Genomic DNA, 26736 nt, shown 5'->3' with positions numbered 1-26736 from the left:
TTCCAAAGAGTTGGCTCTTTGCATCAGGTAGCCAAATATTGGAACTTCAGCTTCAGCATCAGTCTCTGCAATGAATATTCAGAGTTGATTTCCTTTAGGGTCAACTGATTTAATTTCCTTGCTGTCCATGGGACTCTCAGGAGTCTTCTCCAGCACCACAGTTGGAAAGCATCAATTCTTCAACACTCAGTCTTCTTTACAGGTACTGTATACCTACCTATGTCATAAGCACCTCATATGTGTTAACTCATGTACTTCTTCCAAAAACTCTTACATTATCCTCAATATATTTTTTTCATATTTTATTTAGAAATAATTTCAAATTTATAGTAGTTTTATGCATAGTCCAACGAACTCTTGGGGTGAAAGATAATTCTCATTTATACTTCACCCCAGGTTCTTCAGTGATAAACACTTTTCAAAGTTTGCTTTGTCATTCACTCAGATACTTTCTTTTTTTTCTGAATCAACTGAAAGTAAGTTGCAAATGTGATGCCTAATTACGCCTATTTAAGTGTCTTCCTTAAAGATAAGACACTCTCCTGTATAACCACAGAATTATCACCAAAATGAGGAACTTAACAGGTAATTCTGCATTGAATCCACAGATCTCATTCAGTATTTGTACAAGTAATTTCCTTTTTGGAAAAATATTTTTTATTTCTTGTCTAGAATCAAATCCAGGGTTGTAATTGTATTTAGTTATGTCCCTTTAATCTTTACTTTGTGATAGTTCTTCATTTCTTCCTTGTTGTTAGTGACTTTGATGTTTTTGGAAGTTAAGACCATTCATTTGGTAGAATGTTCCTCATTTAGGTTTATGCAGGTTTGTCTGATACAAGTTATGCATTTTTGGCAGGAAAATGGTAAGACGTGATATTGTGTGTTTTCAGTGGATCTTTTTTTTTTTTTTAGGCAGATAAAGGCTTGTCTTTTATTGAATGAGTGATCTATGCAATTGCCGAGGCCACTATGTACAGAGAAGAGGGGGAGAACTTTATTTCTTGGTCTCTTCCTCCTTGGACAGAATCTTGATGATTTCCTCCTTCTTGGCCTGGAGCCGCTCTTCCCGGCGCTTTCGGGCTTCCTTGGTCTTAGACCTGCAGGCCTCAGCCTGGTCCGCTAGAAGCTTCTTGCGAGCCTTGTCTGCCTTCAGCTTGTGGATATGTTCCATGAGAATCCACTTGTTTTTGAACACGTTACCCTTCACCTTCAGGTACAGGCTGTGATACATGTGGCGGTCAATCTTCCTAGATTCACGGTATCGTCTGAGCAGCCGGCGCAGAATTCTCATCCTCCTCATCCAGGTTACCTTCTCGGGCATTGGAGCATTGGCAGTACCCTTTCGCTTACCTATACCCATATGCCTGCCCTTCCGGCGAGCCAAGGTGTTCTTCCGGCATCGAGCCCGGAATGGACAGTCACAGGCTTCCGGATGATCAGCCCATCTTTGATCAGGTTCCGGATCTGCTGACGGGAGTTGGCATTGGCGATTTCATTAGTCTCATTGGGGTCCAACCAGACCTTCTTTTTGTCACAGCGAAGGACGGTGGAGGCAAGCCTCTTCTGAAGCCTGAGCATACTCATGGCCGCGGCCGCAGCGGCGAAAGTTTCAGTGGATCTTATTAAGAGACACAATATTGATTTGTCTTTTTTTTTTTTTTTTTTGCCGTTTCAAATGAATTAATTTAATTCCAAGTAGTACAGAATTCAGTATAGAACAAAGACTTAAGAACACATTTCGGCAGGATTCTGAGTTGGGTTTATGCAGATCTCATAGCTAAGGTAGAAATGGCTAAGAAGAACTAAAGAGGAGCTACTCTATGATTACTTGTTAATTCATACAAACGTTTGTTCTTAAATGTACTAGGTTCTAAGACAACACCTCATTCTAGCTGTAGATGGCAACAGATGTTACAGTAGGAAATCCAGATGTTTAAACATGAATGGAATTAAGGATCATCATTGCCTCAGGCACAAGGTACAGCTTCCTTTTTGCCAGATTTCTTAATTCCATCTGTGTCCACAGGGCCTTTCCCCATGGCCTTCACTTTTAGTTCCTCTCTGCTCCTCCTTCTTTTTCTGCTTGAATGCCTTATCTTCCTCATCCACCTTTTTGTCTTGCTTCTTGGACTGCTTCAGGGGCTTCTTCTTGTACCTTTGCTGCCCAATATGGTGCCTGCCGCCTCTTCCCCCAGTGACTGGTCTTTTTGCTGCTGATGTGAAATTTGATGACTTGGTAAAGGTGATGACTTCTCTACTGTCAATTTTTCCTTTTGCAATTTTTAAAAGATAATTTTATATATTTATTTTTGGTTATGCTGGGTCTTCATTGCTGCAAGCGCTTTCCCCTAGTTGTGGACAGTGGGCGCTACTCTTCATTTGTGGTGCTTGGGTTTCTCATTGCAATGGCACCCATGGACTCAAGGATGCACAGGCTTCAGAAGTTGTGGCAAATGGGCTCAGTAGTTGTGGCTCCTCGGTTCCAGAGCACAGGCTCAATAGTTAGCACACAGGCTTAGTTGCTCTACGGCATGTGGAATCTTCCCAGACCAGGGATCAAATCGGTGTCTTCTATACTGGCAGGCGAATTCTTTGCCACTGAACCATGAAGGAAGCCCTCCCTTTGTAATTAATAAGAATTTTCTGGGGAGATACTTTGAGACTATGTCATCCTATTCTTCAACAAACTTTCAGTCACTTATGATGATTCTTGCTTAAATAATTACTATGATGATTGCCAAATGGCAATTTTTCCAATTACAATATTCATTTTACCTTTTTTGTTTTCTTTGGCCATGCCATGTGGCTTGTGGGATCTTAACTCCTTGAGACCAGAGATTGAACCCCAGGTGGAGTCCTAACCACATGATCACCAGGGAATCCCCCATTTATTTTACTTTTACTAGTTGGTATTCTATTGTAAGAGAGTTTTCTCTTTATTTATGTATTCATTTATTTACATCAGTTCGGCTTGTGGATTTCTGTTGTGTTCAGTGGATTACTCTCATTGTTGACTTTGATGCTGAAATTGTTACAGATTTGGTCATTTGAATCCCATTCAAGTGGTTTCTTGTGTTGCTTTGAAATCTCTGTTATTATCAGAGTACTTCTCTAGTGTAAGATGTTTCAGATTCATCTTGTACTTTTCCTGCCCCTGTCATTTCAGTCATTTCAAAAGATATTTTTCCAAAGAGCCCTGCTTTCTTTTAGTAGAGAATGCAAGCTCTGGGTGCTAGGTGTGGTCATTGCTACTGGAGTATCATTACTTTAGGTTACTTTAGGGTCATCCTGGGCTTCCCTGGTGGCTCAGTGGTAAAGAATCCCACCTGCCAATGAAGCAGATGAGGGTTCAATCCCTAGGTTGGAAAGATCCCCTGATGAAAGGAATGGCTACGCACTCCAGAATTCTTGCCTGGGAAATCCCATGGACAGAGGAGCCTGGTGGGCTACAGTCCATGGGGTCACAGAGCTGGACATGATTTATCGACTAAACAACAACAACAAGAACAAGGGCCATCTTAGCTGACAGAACTGGGGAACTCATAAGTACATATACACATCTATATTTATTAATCTATTTATATTAAAATTAGTTTAATATTTTAAACTGCACTCCAATACCACAGTGTTAATTCTAGTCTTCACCTTTTTTCTATTTATATCTTCCTTCTCTGATGGTGAGAAATCTGGTTCCCATTATCCTCAATATATTTAACTATAATATGTTTATTCTCCCTTTATATAACCAATATCCTGACCTCATGGGTGATCTCCTTGGCCACAATTCTTTCTCATGCTCAGTCTTGCTGCCTCTACCAGCCTCTTCACAGCCTTAAGTTACACAGCTAGAAAGTGGTGAAGCAGGAAAAAATGTGCAAAGTTGCTTAATTGCTTGACTCCAAGTTCTCCAACCCAAGAGTGTCTATTGTGAAGCTGCTGCTGTGAAGATATACTCAAGGAAAAGGGGCCCTAGGGCTAATGAGATGAAGATTTAAGCAGACAGAGTGGCAGCTTTCAGGACTGTGCCTTCCACGGGAAACTTGGAGAATGAAGGATGGAGGCAGCTGAATGGTGCTACCTGCCAAGAACCACAGTGAGGGGATTCTCCAAAACTAGTGCAGTTCGGTGATCAGTCAGCCAGCACCTCCACTGCAACAGGTCTCCACTATGTTTTGTTTCTGTATCAAGAGCACATTCCATTAAGAAAAACATATCTCTGTGCTGTTATTTCTAAAGAGGGAATATTGCTTTTATTAGCAGTTCCTTCAATTAAAATGCTAGGAGCTGGATTATGGTGTCTGCTGTTGCAGTGCTGACTTCATTTCCTGGTTCAGAAGATCAGAAATCTGTTCATGTTTTAGAAAACAGCATGCGATCCATCTGTTCAGGTCAGATTTTTCCACATTAACATGGAGATTTATAGAGTGGTAACTTATGTAAGAAAAACCAATGATGATTATATTCTTTGCTGCTATTTGGAACCCACATTATTTTTTTTTTGTTAGTCATGAAAATATAGTAATACATGTACACACACACAATGAATTAATTCTTTTGAACACTATGTATAATAAAGGCATCCACTTTAGTTTAGGTAGTAGTTCACCTTTGTTTTGGTTTGGGTTCTAGACACCACTTATCAAGTTTCCCTTTGTAATATGGTCTGTTTATATGCAGTTTTCCTTGTAACAGAAGGCACAGAAATGTAAGAGCTACATTTGGTTTCCTGGGTGACTTCCGGTCTGACTGAAACACGGAATAATGATTATTTTCCCTCTGATGAAAGTAGCTTTTTTTTTTTTTCCCCTGGTTTTAAACTAGATGCACGGCTTATATGGAAAATAAAACTAAAAAGTATATAGAAGAAAGTGTTGAATAATTGAAATTTCACCATCCAAAGTCTAGATACAAATTGTTTTATATAGATTCATAGGATGAATGCTTTTTTATCTTTTATACCTTTCTTTTTACTTAGCATTGTGACATGAAGGGGCTTTCCAGGTGGCACTAGGGCTTCCCAAGTGGTGCTGGTGATAAAGAACCTGCCTGCCAATGCAGGAAACACAGGAGATGTGGGTTCGAGGTTTGATCCCTGGGTTGGAAAGATTTCCTGGAGGAGGGCATGGCAACCCACTCCAGTATTCTTGCCTGGAGAATCCCATGGACCGAGGAGTCTGGAGGGCTACAGTCCATGGGGTAGCAAAGAGTTGGACACGACTGAAGCAATTTAGCACGCATGCAGGTGACATGATTTTCTATGTTAATATATGTGTACAGATACATTATCTTTTTTGATGACTGCATAATATTGCATTGATGTTTTTGCTTAACAGGTCCCTCATTAAAGGACAATAAAGTTATTTTCTATTTTTCATTGTGTAAAGAAAGCCATGATGAGTGTCCTTGCTTGCCATCTTTATGTACTTTACTAGTGATCTCCTTTGGATATATTCCTGGAAATAGGACCACTGGGTCAAAGACTTCACATATTCTAAATTTTCGTACATGCTGCTGTTAAAATTAACTCTTGATGAGATGGATTGTACTATGCTTTTCTTTCATATACAGTGTCCCTGCCAATGATGGGACTTTATAAAGTCTCTTTTCAGCTTTGCAGTGGCATCATATTTTTGTGTGCATGCTCTAAATGACATTAAAGGAGTGGAACAACTTTATTTATGAAAATATTTATTATTTAGCTGTGTTGGGTCTTAGTTGTAGCATGCAGGATCTTCATTGCACCATGTGGGATCTTTCATTGTGGCACACAGACCCTTCAGTTGTGGCGTGTGGGCTCCAGTAGTTGCAGTGTGCAGGTTTAGCTGCATGTAGGATCTCATTTCCTGTATTAGAGGTAGAACCCAAGTCCCCTGCATTGCAGGGCATATTCCCTAACCACTGGACCACCGGAGAAATCCCCTGAAATAACTTTAATAAATCTATGTATGCCATTTAAGCAACCAGATGTTTTCAAGTTTCATTCAAAATCTGATATAGTTTGGTCTGAAACAAGATGGCATCTGGTCACCATTTTTTCTATTGCTTTATGTTATTTCAGTTTAATAAGATGTATGGAGAGATGTGACTGAGTTGTAATGTCATCAAGTGGAGCCTATGGCATGAAGAATCAGTTAAATGAAACCAAATCTGTAAAATTTTGAACTGATTCATTTGGCATTTCCATAAGTCTTGGCTTCAGGAGAAAATTTGGGCTTGACTTTCTCCTGGGTAAACAGCAGCAAGAACAGGGCAAATGTGAGCAAGTAGTGTATGTAGTGTTTGTGGGATTTGAAAGTAGACTGCTGATCCTGGGTGTTCCTTTTTTGTTCAGGGACTGGTATTAAGACCTGGGGGGTTGGCAGTTTTCTTTGTACTCAGTTGGGCTATTTGATCATCTTTCATAACAGTTAGGTAAAGAATAAACAACCAACAAGTACAACTTTAACAAGATATCAGAACAGCACAGTAATCTATTTTACACTTAATTAATATCTAACCTACTTGGTGATTTAACCACTTAGATACATACAAAAAAAGATGATGGAAACAGAAAAGGATCATGTTATTCCTTTCCCTCCCCCTTCCAGCAATGGCTTTCTGCCACTCTTGACAGATTCACACAGCATGGCTGAATTTAAAGGTGCTGATTCACTGCAAACTAATTCTGTTTTGTTTTTTGTTATTTTTTTTTTTAAAGGCAGTAGGAAAGTAAGTGGTAGGTGATAAATATGTGTTCATTGAGAATGGCAGGGTTTATGCAAATTGATAAGTCCACTGCTTCAGAGATGAGACAGGCTCTTCCCTAGAAGGGGAGTGTCGATTATAAATGGTGAGAGACTGCATTTCAGCAAGTTCTTAGCTGCCAGCCGACACATTCATCACAGTATGCCAGAATGGATTTGAAAACGGTACAACATATATTGCTCTTTTCTAGATCAGGCATCATCACCTTCACACAAGCCAAGTCAACCTGCTTGTTTGAAAACTGCCACATAAGGCTGTTTTTCAGGTTAATCTCAGTTAACCTTTTCCTTTCCTGATATACACAGTTCATTAGAATCTACCCAAGTCATTTGAGTACAGAGGAGACAGGCTTCTCACTTCAATTTTGCCTACATGGCAACTGAATGCCCAGAAGTTCCAAGCTGATGGCAAAATAGAATGTTTAGCCCAGCTCTAACCAGACTGATCTGGAGGAGGAAATGGCAACCCACTCCAGTATTCTTACTTGGGAAATCCCATTCACAGATGAGCCTGGCGGGCTATAGTCCATGGGGGTCACGAAGAGTCAGACACGACTGAAGCGACTTAGCACACACATAACCAGACTGATAGCTCTCATTCTTACCTTCCCTCTTTCACCCCTTTACCTTTTCCATATTTTGCACCTCTACATTTAATTATTTCTTTTTTCTCAGTATTTTCCCCTCCCAGAGTTGACTCCTGGCAGCTCCTGCACAGCTGACAACCCTTGGCTATCTCTTCCCTAACTTTCTGCCCTAGAACTGTCAGCTAAATCTCCAGCTCAAACTAGTGCTAAACTCTCTGTTTAGTGCATTTCTCCACTTCTCCTTCCTACCTCTCCTGACCCCATATCCACCCTGCTAGATCTCTCTCCCCACCTCACCTCATCTCCAAGCCCTTTAGCTATAATTGTCTCCTCTCTATAACCCAGACTGACACAGCCCAGCAACATCCTCAGGCCTTGCTCGAGTTTTCTCATAGCCCAGCAGAGCGCAGTACTTCTTAGATCACCGAGACCAGTGGTCCCCAACCTTTTGGGCACCAGGAGAAGGGTTCCTCAGGGATCTGGAACCAATATCTCTAACACAGAAAGTCAGAACTGTAGCCAAGTGGCAAAGATAACAGTACGAGGACAATCTCAAAGGTGAAACCAGGAGAGAAATGAGAGACTAAACAGCAGAGCCTATGAAAACTGAGAGCAGACTGGGAGAGAGTTCAAGAAGCAGATATAGACTGTAGTTCATAACTGAGTATTTTTGTTCAACCTGCATTTGTTCAATGTGTTTTGTATGCTAGGAATACAAATATGGATGAGAACTCTCTTGCTTTCATGGAACTTACAGGCCACAAGGGAGATTGTGACTTGGCAAGCTCCCTTTAAATGGTGCCTGGATCTGTTGAGAAAGTGGACATGGCAGATTAAAGGAGCTACACTGGGCTGTGAACAACCCAGAAAACTTGAGATGTACTGACAAGTCCTGCCTAGCATGGATGTGGGAGGAGATGGAGTCATACTGTGATGACTTCTGACTTCTCTGTGGCTCTGAGTCTTCTCAGAAATAGCTCTTTTTAAAAAATCAGAGGATTGAGTAACGTTTAATACTTGCCTGAAATTTGCTAGCTGGGGCTACAAGATTTGAGAAGTGGTTGACAGAGGAGATAGAATGTGTAAGGAAGTTGTAAGAAACTCACTTTGATAATTGCATTTACAGAGAATTATTAACTAGTCCACACTAAACTTCAAAGTTTTCTAACAACAGCAGAAGATGGATTGAAGGAATTTTTTGGATTCTGTCCTAATTAGTAGTCCTAAGTTCTTATTTACCACAATTAACATGTATTTCTGCAGTAGGAGCTCAAAGTGCTATCTACCCATCTTTATGAAAATCTTATGTTATTATTACTCCACACCAATCCTAGTTGATGCTTTAAAACTCTGTCCTGGCTTTCTTGATAAATTGTAGGCCATTTTCCCCAAAAAATAACTACAGGAGGAACAAAATGTTAGGCAATTGTCTACCATGAATTGTTGTTGTTCACCACCCTATCTCATCAAGTAAAGAGTTAATGGCAATTTAAGATTATTGGAAGGGATCACCAGCATTATCTTCAGTCTTTCATTCATTAGATTGGCATTATGTATGAGTAAATACTCTTCCATAAATTCTAAAATATTAATGCTTTACTAGCATCTATGTTGTTAAAAGCAGAATAAGCAGAAGAGGTTCCTTGTGATTCAATTTTACATAGCACATGGTGTAATACACAGTGCATCTGTGTATCTGGCAGGGTGTAGTTACAGATAACAAAAATCACTCTAGCTCTTTGAATCAGTAAGAGATATAACACAAGGGATCAGAAGCCTCTAAAATCATTGGAAGGGCTGGAGGAGCAGATTTCAATCTGGGCCTTCAGGCGTATTTCCTAGAATGAATGTTTATATCCTTTAAAAAAAAAGTTCCTAATCTAGCAATTTATAAACTATATGTAAGCCTTCTTGCAATAAAAATAGATGATAGAGGAAAATAAGCATTTCCTCTCTGCTGGTAAAAAAAGAAACCTTCACAGCATTTCAGTAACATGAAGGAAGTAAGTTAGTAATTATTGGCTGCTATGTGCCAGGTATTGTTCTAGATGCTCTAAAATTTTTTTATTATTATTTGTTTGTTTTTGGTTGTGACAGGTCTTTGTTGCTGTGTGCCAGCTTTCTTTAGTTGCAGTGCATGGGCTTCTCACTGTGGTGGCTTCTCTTGTCACCAGAGCATAGGCTCTAAGCAAATGGGCTTCACTAGTTGCAGCATGCAGGCTCAGTATTTGTGGCTTACTGGCTCTAGCGCACAGGCTCAGTAATTGTGGCGCACAGGCTCAATTGCTCTGTGGCATGTGGAATCTTCCTGGACCAGGGATTGAACTCATGTCCCTGCACTGGTAGGCAGATTCCTATCCACTGCACCACCAGGTAATTCTTTTTTCTAGATGCTTTAGATGTATCTTTTTATTAAGTACTTATTAAAAACCTTTCCAAGCAGGTAATATCAGCCCCTCTTGAAAAAATGGATGTTTAGAAAGATGACACTATACATGCACAGGTAGAAAAGGATAGAGGTAGAATTCAGGTTCAGATATGCTGCCTTGAGAATTGGTAGACCTGTTGTCCAGCATTGTTTATTACTCCAAAGTCCTAGCTTGGTAGCCAACCAAAGTTCTGACCCAGTATTTAATGACTACAGCCAACAAGGCAGTTTACTTAGCCCTTTAGAGGTGTTTTATAATTCACTTTTTTTTCTAGATGATCCATGAGGATGTGGTTCTTAAAAGCAGATGTCTCAAACAGTATCACAGGAGTAAGCAAGCCGTAGTAGTAAACAGATAGATATTTTTCTATCTCAGGTTAAAATATTGTCCATGTCACTTGACCCAGAACTTTGTAGTTTCATCCAACAGTTTTCTAGATCTTAAGAATTCTCTTCTGGGGAAAATCATGGATTTACATGCAGGAAGTAGCAACCAAATAACAACTAAGTGTGTGGGTCTTCTCTCTAGGAATACAAATCTGATCTTTAGATATTCACAAAATGATGGTGTATGAGTTTTCTGTTTGCTGCTGTAACAAAGTACCACAAACTTGGTGGCTTAAAACAACATGAATTTATTATCTGGCAGTTCTGTGAGTCAGAGGTCTAGTTCAGGTATCACTGGGCTTAACCCAGGTATTGGCAGGGTATATCCCTTTCTGGATGTTCTAGGGAAGGATTCACTTCCTTGCCTTTTGTAGCTTCTAGAGGCTGCCCACATCTCTTGGTTCATGATGGACTTCTATCTCCAATGTTAGCAACAGCAGGATGAGTCCTCACATTGCATCACTCTGACTTTGTCTCTGTTCACACATCTTCTCTGTCTCTGTCTTCCACTTTTAAGGACACTCGTGATTACAATGGGCCCAACTAGATAAACTAGGATGGTCTCCCTATATTAAGGTCAATTGATTAACAACTTTAACTCTATCTGCAACCTTAATTCCCCTTTGTCACATAAGGTTCTGGCAGTTAGGATGAAGTGGAGGGCATTACTCTGCCTACCATGAATGGTTACTTAATAGAGTAACATAGAAGAAAGAGTTTGGGAAGGCAGACCTGGATCTGAATCTTGTCTCTAGCATTAACTAGTTATGTCACCTACTAACTGGCAAATTATCCAATCTCTCAGAACCTATTTCCTTATGTACAGAATAGAGATTATAACCTACTTCACAGAATTCATTTGACCTTTAAATGGTAAAGTTCTTAGTATATGCCTGCCACAGAACAAAGGCTAAATAAACATATCCTTATAATTAGAGCATCTAGAACTATATTCAGGACCAAGCAATCCAAAAGAGTACTTCCCAGATGCTTGGAAGCATCTGTGCTTGATATTTCCTGTGGTTTCATTTTTCCTTTAACTCTAATTGGATGGTTACCTCAAAGTTTTTCAAAACCAGTGTATTGATCCTAAATAAACACAAAAAATGAATGAAGACTTTCACTAGTCGTCTCAGCCAGTTTCTCTCATAGATGACATTTGAACAGGGAACAAAGAGAGAAACATGAATCCTCTTGACTTATCTCGTATTTATTCTTTCACAATCTTCCCCTGGCCATCAAAAACTGTTTCCTCATTTATATTCAGTGAGAAAACTTCAACATTGTTATCTGTGCCTTTTCCTGGGATGGTTATAGATCTATCCCTGCATAAAAGATCAGCAGCAGTTGGTCATCTCATTTGCCTTTCAGCTTTAATAAAGCTGAAGTTAATGACTGACGTGTTGTGTTGAGAGCCCAATATTGGGTACATAGTAACTAGCCATTAAAAATGATATTTAATGATATGGAAAAATGTTTACAATGTATTGATAAGTAAGGAGGAAGTTATAAAATAGGATATAGTGTTTGATCACTTTTGTTCCCAGGTGGCACTAGCGGTAAAGTGAAAGTGAAGTGAGTGAAAGCTGCTCAGTCGTGTCCAACTCTTTGTGACCCCATGGACTGTCCATGGAATTCTCCAGGCCAGAATACTGGAGTGGGTAGCCAATTCCTTCTCCAGGGGATCTTCCCAACCCAGGGATCGAACCCAGGTCTCCCACATTGCAGGCGGATTCTTTACCAGCTAAGCCATGAGGGAAGCCCAGTGGTAAAGAACCCACCTATGAATGTAGGAGACATAGGAGATGCAGGAGACTGGAGTTTGATCCCTGGGTTGGGAAGATCCCCTGGAGTAGGAAATGGCAGCTTGCTCCAGTATTCTTACCTGGGAAAGCCCATGGACAGAGGAGCCTGGCGGGCTACAGTCCATTGGGCCACAGAGTCGGATGTGTATGAGTGAGTATTTATATTGCATTATGTTGGGGAAAAAATGTTCACAAATAGAAAAAAGCCTGGGAGGGTCAGTAGTTATATCTGGGCGGTAGGATTATGAGTTGTTTTCATTTTCTTTGCTTCCTCACATTTCTCAATTTTCTACAATAAATATGTTGCTTTTGAAACAGGAATAAACAAAATGTGTTTTTTGGTTTTTTTTTCCTTAAAGATTTGATGGTGGTGAACAGCTTCTGAGTGAAGCTTGTCCTGAGCAAGTCCAGGGAACTCTGTTAAGGAACTGCTGTGGTCTCATTGGTAGGAGTCACCTGACTGGGCCAAACTGTGAGACATGCTCTGGAAAGCAGGGAAATAGCAACTGAAGTTCAATCTGGTAGTGCTAAAAGATGTATATCTCTACACCCTTCCTAACTGGTTAATAATGGTTCAATTAAGAAAAGTAGATACACATTATTTAAGGGACAGCTCTAGTTATGCCTGGAGAATTTAATACTAAAGAAAATATGGGAGACCTAGCAGCAGAAATAGAACCAGAGGCAAAGAAGCTAAATACACACATTCTCTTAATAGCCAAACTTCTCACCTTAATGTTTCATCCTTCTCAAAATGTTATTAGGGACTTTAAAGTACTTTAATGATAAGGCCCCCTATCTGAGTTACTTGCCATTTAAATCCATTTGTTTATGTTACTTGTGGGCTTCCTTGGTGGCTCAGTGGTAAATAATCTACCTGCAAGTCAGGAGTCATAGGATATATGGGTTTGACCCTGGGTTGAGAAGATCTCCTGGAGGAGGGCATGGCAACCCACTCCAGTATTCTTGCCTGGAGAATCCCATGGACAGAGTAGCCTGGTGGGTTATAGTCCATAGGGTCACAAAGAGATGGATACAACTGAATTGACTTAGCATGCATGCACGCATGTTACTTATATTTTCTATTTAACAAAATTTGCTTCATTAAAAATAGTCCATTCATTCACTCATTCATTCATTCAACAAACACTTAATCAACACTCATCTCATGCCAAGCACTGAGCTAGGTGCTGCAAGCATAAAAATCAGTAATATCTAATTTTAATATCTGTAGGGTTAAAACCCTCACAGGTCTAGAAGAAGAGAAAGACAAAAATACAGTTATAATTCAATGTATTCAATATATTCAATGATTGAAGCACTTTGGTGGGCATCTAACTCAGACTGGGGGTGGGAAGTGGGCCTAGTGAAGATTTCCAGAGATGGGCCTTAAAAAATAAGCAGGAATTTACCAGGTGAAAAAGCAGGAAAAGAGTAATCCATAAAGAAGGAACAGCATATATAAAAATCCAGAATCATGAGAGAGCATGACATATTCAGAGAATTTCCTGCAGTTTGCAATAGCCAGAACTTTTGTGCATATAAAGGACAAGCAATGGTTGAGACTGTGATAGTTAATTTTATGTGTCAACTTGGCTTGTCAAAGCTGATGTTGATACTGTTTACAATAACTAGGACATGGAAGCAACCTAGATGTCCATTGGCAGATGAATGGATAAGAAGGCTGTGGTACATATACACAATGAAATAGTACTCAGCTATTAAAAAGAATGCATTTGGACTTTTGGACTCTGTGGGAGAAGACGAGGGTGGGATGATTTGAGAGAATAGCATTGAAACATACATATTACCATATGTGAAATAGATTGCCAGTCCAGGTTTGATGCATGAGACAGGGCACTCAGGGCCGGTGCACTGCGATGACCCTGAGGGATGGGATGGGGAAGGAGGCAGGTGGGAGGTTCAGGATGGGGAACACATGTACACCCATGGCTGATTCGTGTCAATGTATGGCAAAAACCACTACAATATTGTAAAGTAATTAGCCTCCAATTGAAATAAATTAATTTAAAAAAAAAGATGATGCTGATGTTTCTGTGAGGGTGTTTTTCGATAAGAGTTACATTTAAATCGGTGGATTTGAGTAAAGCAGATTGCTCTCCATAATAAGGGTGGGCCTTAGCCAATCAGCTGAAGGCCTTAATAGAAAAAACCTGACAGCTCCTGAGGAGAAGGGAATTCTGCCAGCAGACTCTTTTGGACTTAAACTGCAACTGTTTCTTGGATCTGCAGCCTGCTGGGGTATTCTGAAGATTTTAGATTTGCCAGGCTGCATAACTGGATTAGCCAATTTCTTAAAATTATTCTTTTCTTATAACTGTATATATACACATCATATTAATTTTGTTTCTCTGAAGAACTCTGACTAATAAAGAGGGTAAAGGCAGAGGACAGGGAGAATTCTTCTGAACAGTCTTTAGTTTGAATGATCATGGGAAACTTCAGATTTTCAGTTACCTACCATTGATTCAACAGTGATGTAAGAGAGCAGAAGTGGATATGTGGGTCTATGAGATCCTATAGAGATGTCAGTAGTTAACATCATTCCTCATTCTTTTCCATTTCTTCCACTTCTCGGTTTTCAAATCCATTCCATTCCATCCATCAGATATTTACTTCATACCAGTATGTGCCAGAGATAATGGAGCACAAAGATTGGAGAGACCAGTTAAGACTCTGCAAAGGAAGAAGTAACACTTGAGCAAACCACTGATGCACAAATGTGAGCCCTGCAGGTAGACAAGAGCAGAAAGGGGGAGGACCATGTCATTCCAGGGAGATGGAATCATGTAAAAAAAGAACTAAAATTTATTGAGCAATTGCTAGGTGCCATATACTAGGTATTTTGTATGTATTAAGTGATTTAATATTTTTATTCTACCCTATGAGTAGAATCTTATTGAAATCTTCAGAAGAGGTTAAGTAAGTACCCAAGGTCGCATATTTAATATGTCTATAACTTAGTCTATAACTTAAGCTCAAGTCTAGACAGTCTGGCTTCAATGACCACTTAAAAAAAAGTCTCCATCCCTGTCTTCCTCAATCATGCAGTAGCCATAGATTCATTAAATCTTAAAGCCAGAAGGGTCCCTTGATAATTTAGTTGAGTGGTTCCTGCACAAGAAAATTATACATTAGGATCACTGAGGAGGTTTTTAAAAATACCAATGCCTATCATTGCCTTCCTCTATCTCCCAACTGGAGGAATCACAACACCCCCCCTACACACACACACACCTTTCTTTTTTCTCCTATTTAAAAAATTGGGTTAAAATAGAAATAAAGCAAAATCTACCATTTTAACACTTTTAAAATATTCAATTCAATTACATTAATTATATTTGCAATATTGTACAATCACCACCACTATCTATTTCCAAAATTTTTTGATTACCCAAAACAGAAACCCTGTAGCCATAACTCCCATTCCCTCTTCTCCCAGCCCCCAGGAATCTCAAATAGATTTTCTCTTTTTATGAATGTGCCTATTCTAAATACCACATATAAGTGGAATTATGCAGTATTTGTCCTTTTGGGTATGGCTTATTTCAGTTAGCCTACTGTCTTCAAGGTTCATCCATGATGTAACATGTATTGGAACTTCATTCCTTTTTATGGATGAGTAGTATTCAATTGTATGCATGTACCATATTTTCTTTATCCATTCATCTGTTGGGGCACTTAGGTTGTCCCTCTTTCTGCAAAGACATACTGAGGACCCACTGCTTTTTAAAATTTAACAATGTCATACACAAAGAGAATAAAATGACAAAAGGAGGCAGGGTCTAAGTACCAGATAGAACAGGAAAAAGACCCAGAGTAGTGATGTATACATTTTGGTTTGGATGGTAAGAGGCTAGATTCTAGGGTGGGGCTCTAGTGTCAGGGGTGCTCACACTGAGGCTGAGGCTTTTATCCTACTTTCTGCATAGATATTTTGTCATCATCACTCCTGTATCCTGTCAGAGGACTTATGATTTCAGGAAAATGAAAATAGTTTATTCTGTTATGAAAGCGGAATGTGACTCTGAGAGTGATAATAGCTTGTCCTTTTAGGCAATAAAATAAATATAATTTTTTTTCCTGAAACCATTTGCACGAACAAGTGGTAGTTACTTCTGGGCTAGAACGTCAGACCAGGTTGTATCTGTGGGTGACAGGAGTAAAGCTGAGAAGGCAAGATGGGGAGAGAGTGAGTAGATTGGGAAGAAGAAAGGGTGACAGGAGAGCAGGGAGGAGAGAGTAATTTGGGGTGACATGTCACAAAGTTCCAGACAAAATCCTGGGACAAATTCTCTTCCACAATAGAAGCTACTGACCTGCTCCACATGGACCACCTGGTGCACTTCACATAGAGGGTGTTCAACAGCATGTGCCAATTTAGTTTCCTAAAGTGAGTACCTTTCTTTTAAGTTCTTTCTGTTCAAAGTGAGGTAGGCCATTAGTTTTCTCCATTTTTGGGGGGAGTTTGTTTTCCACCCTTCCCAAATGCTGTCCCACTCCACAATCTCCTAAGATTTCACTTTCTCTCAAAGCTAAGTTGACCCGTGTTTAGTGTTTAGCACATTGTCTGTACAAGTGTAAATATCAATATGTCTGTCTACTGATAGTATTATTATTGACTTCTTCCATATTTCCTTTTCATTGGATTTTAGAGTCATCAGTTGTGCCTTTCTTTTTTCTCTGTTTTCCCATTCTTGCTTTTATGCTGATTCTGATTGTTTCCTTTAGAGCCGAAAAAGTTGTCATGTTCTCTGGCTAAATCAAGATCTTGTCTTCTTAGTCTCTTTCTGACGGCTATTGCAAGTATGCTTTAATCTAAGTGCTACAAAGGAGAAATTGATAACACGCCTTATTTTTTGCTTTTCTCAGGTTGATATAGACACACTGTTGTTTGTCAGGCAATAATCTGATGCAATATGAGTGCTATTAATATTCTAATTGCAGTTTCAGCCATTATATGTAGTCAGTACTCAATGCTCAGTTGCTTAGCTGTGTCTGATTCTTTGTGACCCTACGGACTGTAGCATGCCAGGCTCCTCTGTCTATGGGACTTTTCAGGCAAGAATATTGGGGTGACACAAAAATAAGCTTAAAACGGATTAAATAGCTAAATGTGAGACCAGCACTATAAAACTTCTAGAGGAAAACATAGGCAGAACTCTCTCTGACAAATCACAGCAACATCTTTTTTGATTCATCTCCCAGAATAATGGAGGTAAGAACAAAAATAAACAAGTGAGACCTACTTAAGCTCAGCAACTTTTGCACAGCAAAGGAAACAATAGACAAGATGAGAAGACAACCCACAGATTGGGAGAAAATATTTGCAAATAATATGACCGATAAGGGGTTAGTCTCCAAAATTTACAAACACTTAAATGATGCTTAACGTCATCAAAACAAGCAATCCACTCAAAAAATGGGCAGAAGATCCAGACAGACATTTCTCCAAAGAGAATATATAGATGACCAACAGTCATATGAAAAGATGTTCAACACTGCTAGTTATTAGATAAATGTAAATCAAAACTACAACGAGACACCTCACATCAGTCAGAATGCCTATCATAAAAAAATCCACAAAAAAATGCTGGAGAGGGTGTGGAGAGAAGGGAACCCTCCTACACTGTTGTTGAGAATGTAAATTAATACAGCCATTATGGAGGATAGGATGGAGGTTCCTTAAAAAAACTAAAAATAGAGCTACCATATGACCTTGCAAACCTAATCCTGAGCATATATCCAGAAAAAAGCATGATCTGAACAGATACAAGCACCCCAATATTCATGACAGCACTGTTTACAATAGCCAAGACATGGAAGCAAACTAAATGTCCATCGACAGAGGAATGGATAAAGAAAATGTGGTAATATGTACAATGGAATATTCCTCAGCCATTAAAAAGAATGAAATAATGTCATTTGCAGTAACATGGACGGACCTAGAGAGTGTCATATTGAGTGAAATAAGTTAGATAAAGAAGGAGAAATATTGTATGACATCCCTTATATGTGGAATCTAAAAAGAAATGATACAAATGAACTTACTTAAAAACAGAAAGACTCACAGACTTATAAAACAAACTTATGGTTGCCAGTGGGGAAGGGATAGTTAGGGAGTTTGGGAAGGTCACGTACACACTGCTATATTCAAAATGGATAACCAACAAGGATATATTTTACAGCACATGGAACTCTACCCAGTGTTATGTGTCAGCTCGGATGGGATGGGGGTTTGGGAGAGAATGGATACATGTATATGTATGGCTGAGTTCCTTCACTGTTCACCTGAAACTGCCACAACTGTCAATCAGCTATACCCCGATACAAAATAAAAAGTTAAAAGTTTAAAGTTTGAAAGAAAAAACAAAGAACACTGGAATGGGATGTTATTTCCTCTTCCAGGAGATCTTCCTGGCCCAGGGATCTGTCCTAAGTAATACATTTGAGTTAGAATTATTCTGTCCAGGTTCTTTGAAATTTCTTTCTATATTTTTATAGAAATTCAGTGGGCCCATTTCGCATGCTAGAAAAGTAATGTTCAAATCCTTCAAGACAGGCTTTAACAGTACATGAACTGAGAAATTCTAGATATACAAGCTGGATTTAGAGAAGGCAGAGGAACTAGAGATCAAATTGTCAACATCTGTTGGATCATAGAAAGAACAAGGGAATTCCAGAAAAACATCTACTTCTGCTTCAGTGACAACACTAAAGCCTTTGACTATGTGGCTCACAACAAACTGTGGAAAATTCTTAAAGAGAAGGAAATATCAGACTACCTTACCTGCCTCCTGAGAGGAGAAACCCATATGCAGGTAGCAACAGTTAGAACCGGACATGGAATAATGAACCGGTTCAAAATTGGGAAAGGAGTACATCAAGGCCATATATTGTCACTCTGCTTATTTAACTTATAGGCAGAGTACATCATGCTAAATGCCAGGCTGGATGAATCACAAGCTCGAATCAAGATTGCTGGGAGAAATATCAATAGCCTCAGATATGCAGATGATACCTCCCTAATGGCAGAAAGTGAAAAGGAACTAAAGATCCTCTTGATGAAACTGAAAAAGGAAAGTGAAAATGCTGGCTTAAAATTCAACATTCAAAAAACAAAGATCATGGCATCCAGACCTATTGCTTCATGGCAAATAGATGGGGAAAAAGTGTAAACAGTGGCAGAATTTTTTTTTTCTTGGGCTCCAAGAAAATTTCTACATGACTACAAGCCATGAAATTAAAATATCTTGATCCCTGGAAGAAAAATTATGCAAACCTAGAGAGCATATTCAAAAGCAGAGACATTACTTTGCTAACAAAGGTCTGTATAGTCAAAGTTATGGTTTTTCCAGTAGTCACATGTGGATGTGAGAATTGGACCAGAAAGAAAGCTGAGTGCCAAAGATTTGATGCCTTCAAATTGTGGTGCTACAGAAGGCTCTTGAGAGTCCCTTGGACAGCAAGGAGAACTAACCAGTCAATCCTAAAGGAAATCAGTCCTGAATATTCATTGGAAATACTGATGCTGAAGCTGAAACTCCAATACTTTGGCCACTTGACGTGAAGAGTCAACTCAATGGAAAAGACCCTGATGCTGGGAAAGATTGAGGGAAGGAGGAGAAGGGGGCAACAGAGGATAAGATGGTTGGGTGGCATCACAGACTCAAGGGACTTGAGTTTGAGCAAACTCTAGGAGATACTGAAGGACAGGAAAGCCTGGTCTGCTGCAGTCTGTGGGGTTTGAAAGAGTTGAATGGGACTTAGTGACTAGACACAACAACAAGAGATTCAGTTGGTTTGCCATAGGAGACTCCTAGGTTGTATGTCTCTTTCTTTCCCCTCTTTTAGTTGAATTTGCTTATGTTGGTTCTTTTATAATCTGAGTATTTGAAATCTTATACAATTAATGTTTCTTGCAGCCCCCCATTTACATCTTCATAAAAATGTTCAGTTTCATGATTTGTTTATAGATATTTCATTTTTATCATTTGCTACTTATACGTAATGTGAATATTATTATACCTTCTAAGAAGGGTAGACCTTTACTTCTTCATGGTGAATCCCTCGCTTCCTAAGTGTGACTGATTTAAGAAAGGGCATGTTGTTTACTTTCTACTCTGTTATTTCTTACTTATCATTCTTGTCTTTCAAATTCTACTTTGTTAGTTTATTTAAGAACTAATTTTCTAGTTCCAGAAGTTGGAGCTTAAAAGGAGGTTCTTTTCCCACTAAAACAGTAGGCCTTTACAAAAAGATAGACTCAAAGAGTATTAATAAAATACAAGTGGACTTAAATGATGCCTCTAATTCTTCTGATCCTCATGGGTTGCAGTGGAGAAGAGAGAGAATTCAAAAAGGGGTGTTAAACGTTATGCTAGGCAGAGTTCAGCACAAGGATGGGTAGACTCATGCTCACAGTCTTTGGAGCATCAGAATATGGTCCCCTTTTTCATCAGTTTGGAGGGAGAATGGCTTCTCTCAGTAGGTCTCAGAAGGTATGTTTAATAGCACAGATGCTATGCATAGCGTGATGTCTCACAGTATCCTGGAAAGATGGTTTGTTAGGTCTTTCCTTTCAGGTGACCAGTTCAGTTCAGTCGCTCAGTCGTGTCCGACTCTTTGCGACCCCATGAATCACAGCACGCCAGGCCTCCATGTCCATTACCAACTCCCGGAGTTTACTCAAACTCATGTCCATCGAGTTGGTGATGCCATCCAGACATCTCATCCTCTGTCGTCCCCTTCTCCTCCTGCCCCCAATCCCTCCCAGCATCAGGGTCTTTTCCAGTGAGTCAACTCTTCACATGAGGTGGCCAAAGTATTGGAGTTTCAGCTTCAGCATCAGTCCTTCCAATGAACACCCAGGACTGATCTCCTTTAGGATGGACTGGTTGGATCTCCTTGCAGTCCAAGGGACTCTCAAGAGTCTTCAACACCACAGCTCGGATGGTGATTGCAGCCATGAAATTAAAAGACGCTTACTCCTTGGAAGGAAAGTTATAACCAACCTGGATAGCATATTAAAAAGCAGAGACACTACTTTGCCAACAAAGGTGACCAGTTAGGTATGGTCTTTTTATTTTCATTCAGGGGCAAGACTGTCCAAGGATACCAGGGTAATAAGGTTTCTCAGGACTTGGCTTCTCAGGTATAAGGTAGTAACCTATTAGTTTCTGATAAATATTTAGTTCAAAGCCAGTCTGACTCATGAGTGTCAAATATCACATCAATGCCTACATTTAAATCACTATATTATAATCAAGTTGCACTAGCTAGCTTTATATCTAAGACTTTTTACTATTTTAGGGGTTAGTCTGTTAACGAAAGATAGAAGTTCTTATTACCAAGTGCCATTTGCCTTAGGCACCATAAGGGTTATGTCTAAGGATTCCCACTAAAATGATAGGGATTCAGTGTTAATATTTTCAACTTTAGGACAGAGGTGATCTTGGGCCTTATACTGTGGGATGTAGCTTAGGAAAGGACCTCTTTTGGATACAAATATTGCTTTCAGGCTTGAATTGTGCCCATTGTTCAAGTAGACACCAACTATGTATCCTTTTAATCCATTTATGCCCAGCATTTCAATTTGATACATTTGTAGCTGGGGAGGCTAGTCTTCTGGTCCTATTGTTTCACATTCCTTCTGCTCAGAGGAGTTGCTTTACACAGCTGAAAAGTACATTTCTGCCTGGGAGGGGGACATCCCCATATAAAGTCAAGGGGCCCTGGAGCCATGAAATCTCTGTAAAGAAGGAGAAGTTGAGTTGGCACATTGGTCAGAATAACTTACAGCAAGTAGTAGAAAGTTGTGATCATTGAATTGTATGGTGATCCCTCATGGGAGGGATATCAAAACACTAGATATGTTAAATCATTAAACTGACAAACTGATTTTGAAGAGAGTTGAGTCGAAAGATCCCAACAATTATCATCTAAAACTCTTTATTTTAAAATAGACATAATTATTGCTATATTTGGTGGCAGAACTAGAACTCAAAATCAACATTTCTGATTCCTAAATCTTTTATCTCTAGAAAAAAATTTTGGTTTTTCTCTTTCTCCTCTTTTTTTGTTTATAGGTTACATATACTTAAAGCCCCAGTTCAGGCATCCTTTCTACCTGGAAATCTGCAAAGATCCTCCGTGTTTGGGTTTAGATGCCTTTTATATGTGTCCTTTCCTGTATTCAAGCAGTTACTTGCACTATTGACTTTTAAAATTATTAAATTTGAATTGCTTGCTGTCTCTTCCACTAGTTTTATTTATCTTTCCATTTATCGAGCCTGGACTGGTGCTGGGGACATGGTACCTCATTATTTACTGAAATGTTCACAGGTTGAATGACTTAAATGTGCACAAATATAAGTATTAGTCAGCATTCCAGATTCTCTTCAAGAATTATACTCACAAAGCCTGAAATTAAATGAAAACTAGAGAGAATGAATAAGATCTTGAGACCTCCCTGGTGGTCCAGTTGTTAAGGCTCCATGCTCCAAATGCAGGGGACACAGGTTTGATCCCTGGTAAGGGAAGATCTCACATGTTGAATGGTGCAGCCAAAAAAAAAAAAAAGCCCAAAATCTTTATGTATCCCTTTAGTATAAGACTGACTTCTGCATTAGTGGGATACAATATAATATTAAAGATGTTGAAATGAAAAAGATGACACAGTTCAAATAATACTTTAAAATATGCAGTTGGACTAGGATTAAATATACTAATCTGTGCCTAACAGGATGCTGAATAAAATTTTCTTCTTCATTCATATATATGTATGTACACATACATATATCTCAAAGTGATTCAGTTATACACATGTGCATATATATGTATATACACATACATAATAAAATTATTTTGCTGTACACCAGAAACTAACACATTGTAAATCAACTATACTTCAATGAAAACAAAACAAAACAAAAAACTTTCTTCTTACCGCAGAATTAGAATCCAGGATCTCACAATAAGGGACAAAATGTCCAACTTTCAAAAGCCAATCAATTTGGTCCAAATATAAGAGGCCTTTAAACTATCATTAAGACCATTCCTCCTTCCCATTCCTTAAAATCCTGGGAAAGGAAATAGGGTGTTCCAGTTATCTATTGCAGATAACAAGTCACTCCAAAGCTTTAGTAGCTTAAAATGACAACACTCATTTTACTATCTGTCATGGTTTCTAAGATCAGGAATTTGGAAATACCTTGGAAGGGCAATTCTGACTCAGGGTCTCATATATACTTAAAGTCAGATGAGTGGCTGGACTCGGAACAGCAGGGGGCTGGAGCACCTGGGGGCTGACCAGGAATTTCTCTCTGTTCAGTCTCAGGACCTCTCCATGTGGTTTCCTTCCATGGCTCGTTTGAGCTTATTCACAGCATGGTGGCTTCTGAGCAGTCAGACTACTGACCTGCTGGCTCAGAGCTCCAAGCACCAGTGTTGCAGCTAGGAAGGCACAGTTATATTTATGACTTAATCTCAGAAGTTGCAACAGGTCACTTTTGCCATACTCTACTGGTGAAAGTCACAAAAGTGGGGCTACTTTTAAAGGGAAGGAGCATAGACCCTACTTCTCTATTTAATAATGTCAAATTCACATTTAAAAAAAACTAGACATGTAGTATGGGAGATACTAGATTGGTGACTCTCTTTGGAAAACACAATCTGTCAAAGGGATCATATCTGTTATGGGTCCTTGGTCCAAGAACAGTATTGTGCTTTTTCTAATGGGGAGGGGAGCGGGATATTCCCCTTTAAAATCGACTGAGGGTGAAGGTAACCAAATCATTATTTACAACGATTGGGTGCGCTTTCTTCCTCCAACTGAAAGTCTGCTTAGACAGCACATTTTAATTTGCTCTTTACTTGCTCGAGCAAAGAGAAGTAAGATTGGAGAGAAGCGGGCAGTGGTGAGTAGCTGATATAATACTCACTGGAGTAGTAAGGATATATGACTTTCCTGGGGTCAAGTGAATACTGTTGGTGCCTCACTAACAGAACTTCCCAACAGGCAAGAGAACCCAAACAGCAAAAATCTGTGGCTCATAGTAGCCTACATCAAGGATTTGTGCACTGGGGAGACTAAATAATTGATGCAAGATAGCATGCATTTGAATGTCTACAACCTAGAGACTATCAGTGACCTTTTAGGGTTAGTACAGAAACAAAGACAACAATCAAAGACAGAATTTCACTGTGTATTAGAGTCTGGGTTCAACCTGAGACACAGAACCAGGAGGATATTTATTATAAGGAATTGGCTAATGTAATTGTCAGGGCTGGATAACGAAGTCTGTGGTCTGTTGGGCAGGCAATCAGAAAGAAAAGATCAGGAGCATGTTGGAAACCATAACAGGCCAAAGCTTCTTGTCCACAGGTAGTAAGGAAGGAAGGTCATGAGAAGGCTGGAACCCTAATGGCATGAACTATTTGGAATTTCTGAGCTCATGGAAAACCTAATCTCTTTTTGAAAGAGCTTACTTGTTTAGGTCAGAGGTTAACCCACTCCAGTATTCTTGCCTGGGAAATGCTATGGACAGAGAGGTCTGATGGGCTACAGTCCATGGGGTTGAAAAGAGTCAGACACAACTGAGTGACTTTCACTTCACTTCACCGAGGACGGTCTTTCTTTTATTAACTTAAAGTCAGCTGATTAGGAACGTCTGTCACACCTGCAAAAACCTTCATGGCAGCACATAGATTAGTGTTAGATTAAATAACTCGGGAATGTAGTGCAGCCAAGCCAAGTTTATACATCCAGAAGCCATCACACCGCAGCAACCAGTGTCTGAGATATGTGTCCCTCCCCTTCCTCCCTGTGCCAGTGCACCAGGGAAGCTGGAGCCTAGCTCCTTTCTCTCAGGAGGAGTGAAACAGCAGATGTGTCCTTCCCCTATTCGTGCTCCTGGGGCTAGAAATCTGGCTGCAGTGGGAAGGGAAAAGCTTTGAAGGATATAAGCCACAATTTTAAGCAAATAGGAAGTTATGAGATGTCATTAAGATACTTGCTGAAAAAAAAAAAAAGATACTTGCTGACTAGCAAGGAAAGGCGATTTAACAGCAAATTTGGGTACAATGACTACAGATAAAATTCCACTGAGTTGAGACAAGTAAATAACAAAGTGATGAGATTACAAAAATTAGAAGAACTATTGCAGATGTTAAATAAGGAAGAAAAAAAAGTGACTAGAGTGGTCAGGGAAGGCTTGTTTCTAAAAGGCAGGATTTGGACTGGGCCTTCTTAAAAGATGAGCAGTGTTTACAAAGCGGGAGCAGAGGGGAAACTAGTAGGAATAAAGACTTAAGAGGAACATATAACGTGGGGCATCAGGACAGGGAGAACACTGGAGTGAAGTCTCTGTCAAGGAGCTAAGTATTGATAGGGGCAAGGCTAGGCAGGGTCTTGAGAGCTAGGCAGTGGAGTTGAGACTCGGTGATGTAGTTGGTAGGAAATGTTGTATGTTCTTGAATGGGGAAAGCTTGAGGGAAGTTTTTTTTGTTTGAGTCTTTCAAACGCATTAACGTGACAGTAGTATAATATAGTTGGATTTTAGAAGAGAAGGACTAGGATTCAAGGGGACTAGTATGGGAATTCACAAAAATCTGATCCAGATTCAAAAGGTAAAAAAAATTGGAGGAGAAAGGAAAAGTCTGACAAATATTTCAGAGACAAAAACAATAAAATTGATGACCAAATGAAGTGTGATGACACAAAGAATAATTGAGTGTTCCTTGGTTTCTAGCTTGGGGAACTAGAAAGATGGTGGTATTTCAAACATAAATGAGGAATTTAGGGACAGAAAGTCCATTTGGGAGACCAAGACTGTTAATTCAGTTTGTGACTAAAGCTAAAGTAATGATTCAAAGTGGAAATATCCTGATAAAAGTTGAAAAAAAGAGAACATCCAGATTAGTTTGACAGCATTATGCATGAAGTTGGAAGATCCAATTATGCATCCATTATGCATGCAAGTTGGAGATCCAGGCCAGGAACTGAAGGGCTTGGAGGCATAGGTGGTATTTTTTAAAATGACTCTTCCAACTGAAGGTAGTGTTATTTAAAAGAGAAACGAATAAATAGGAACAGTTGGTTTACCCAGATGGTGTTAAAGAACAAAATGGGATTTGATTTCTGGACCATGGTTTAAGATCCTGGAACTGATGAGTTTTTGGCAATGAACAAGGGAAATATGTTGTGAAGACAAAAAATAAAAAGGTTTCCTTTTTAAATTTTTTTTGTTTTGGGGGGAAGAAATCACTGGGAAGGAAATAGCAAATTGTTCTTGGGGAGAGGGGAAAGAACTAAAGAGAACTGAATGAACAAATACTGGTCTCAAAGAAAGAATAACATTGTAGAAGACACCCAGTGTTTCAAAAGAGTTAATTATAGGTGAAAGGAAGCTGGATTTATTAATATTCTTTGAGATTTTACTATATGCCAGCACCATGGCAAATCCTTCATACAACATGGACATCTTTCTATATCAGTAAAGATCGGCATTATTATTTTAAACGGATGCATAGTGTAGGAGGGTCATTCTGGTGCGCTACAGTGAAGTCTCCTGTTCATACATTTTCCCAACCTTTTTATGTGCTCTCTTTTCTCAATACCAGATGAACTTAAAAAAAAAATTAAACAATTATCATGATTCAAATAATGTATTAAAAAGTATACAAAATGTTTTCTTTCTATTCTTATTTCCTGTCCCACCTCAATGATTATTAGTTTCCTTTGTATGTTTCCATAATTCCTT

The 26736-nt window shown here is 39.3% G+C and overlaps 1 protein-coding gene and 1 pseudogene across 2 annotated transcripts in view; one reads left to right on the top strand and one right to left on the bottom strand.

Annotated features, from left to right (window-relative positions):
* SLC35G2 (solute carrier family 35 member G2) overlaps nt 1-26736 on the top strand; it is a 39537-nt gene that overhangs the window by 10648 nt on the left and 2153 nt on the right. The gene's annotated exons all lie outside the window — the stretch shown is intronic.
* On the bottom strand, nt 900-1604 carry LOC136173226 (large ribosomal subunit protein eL19-like; annotated as a pseudogene).

The sequence above is a fragment of the Muntiacus reevesi genome, chromosome 8, assembly GCF_963930625.1.
Source record: "Muntiacus reevesi chromosome 8, mMunRee1.1, whole genome shotgun sequence".
Taxonomy (NCBI): Eukaryota; Metazoa; Chordata; class Mammalia; order Artiodactyla; family Cervidae; genus Muntiacus; species Muntiacus reevesi.
This window is presented reverse-complemented; position numbering and strand designations above follow the sequence as displayed.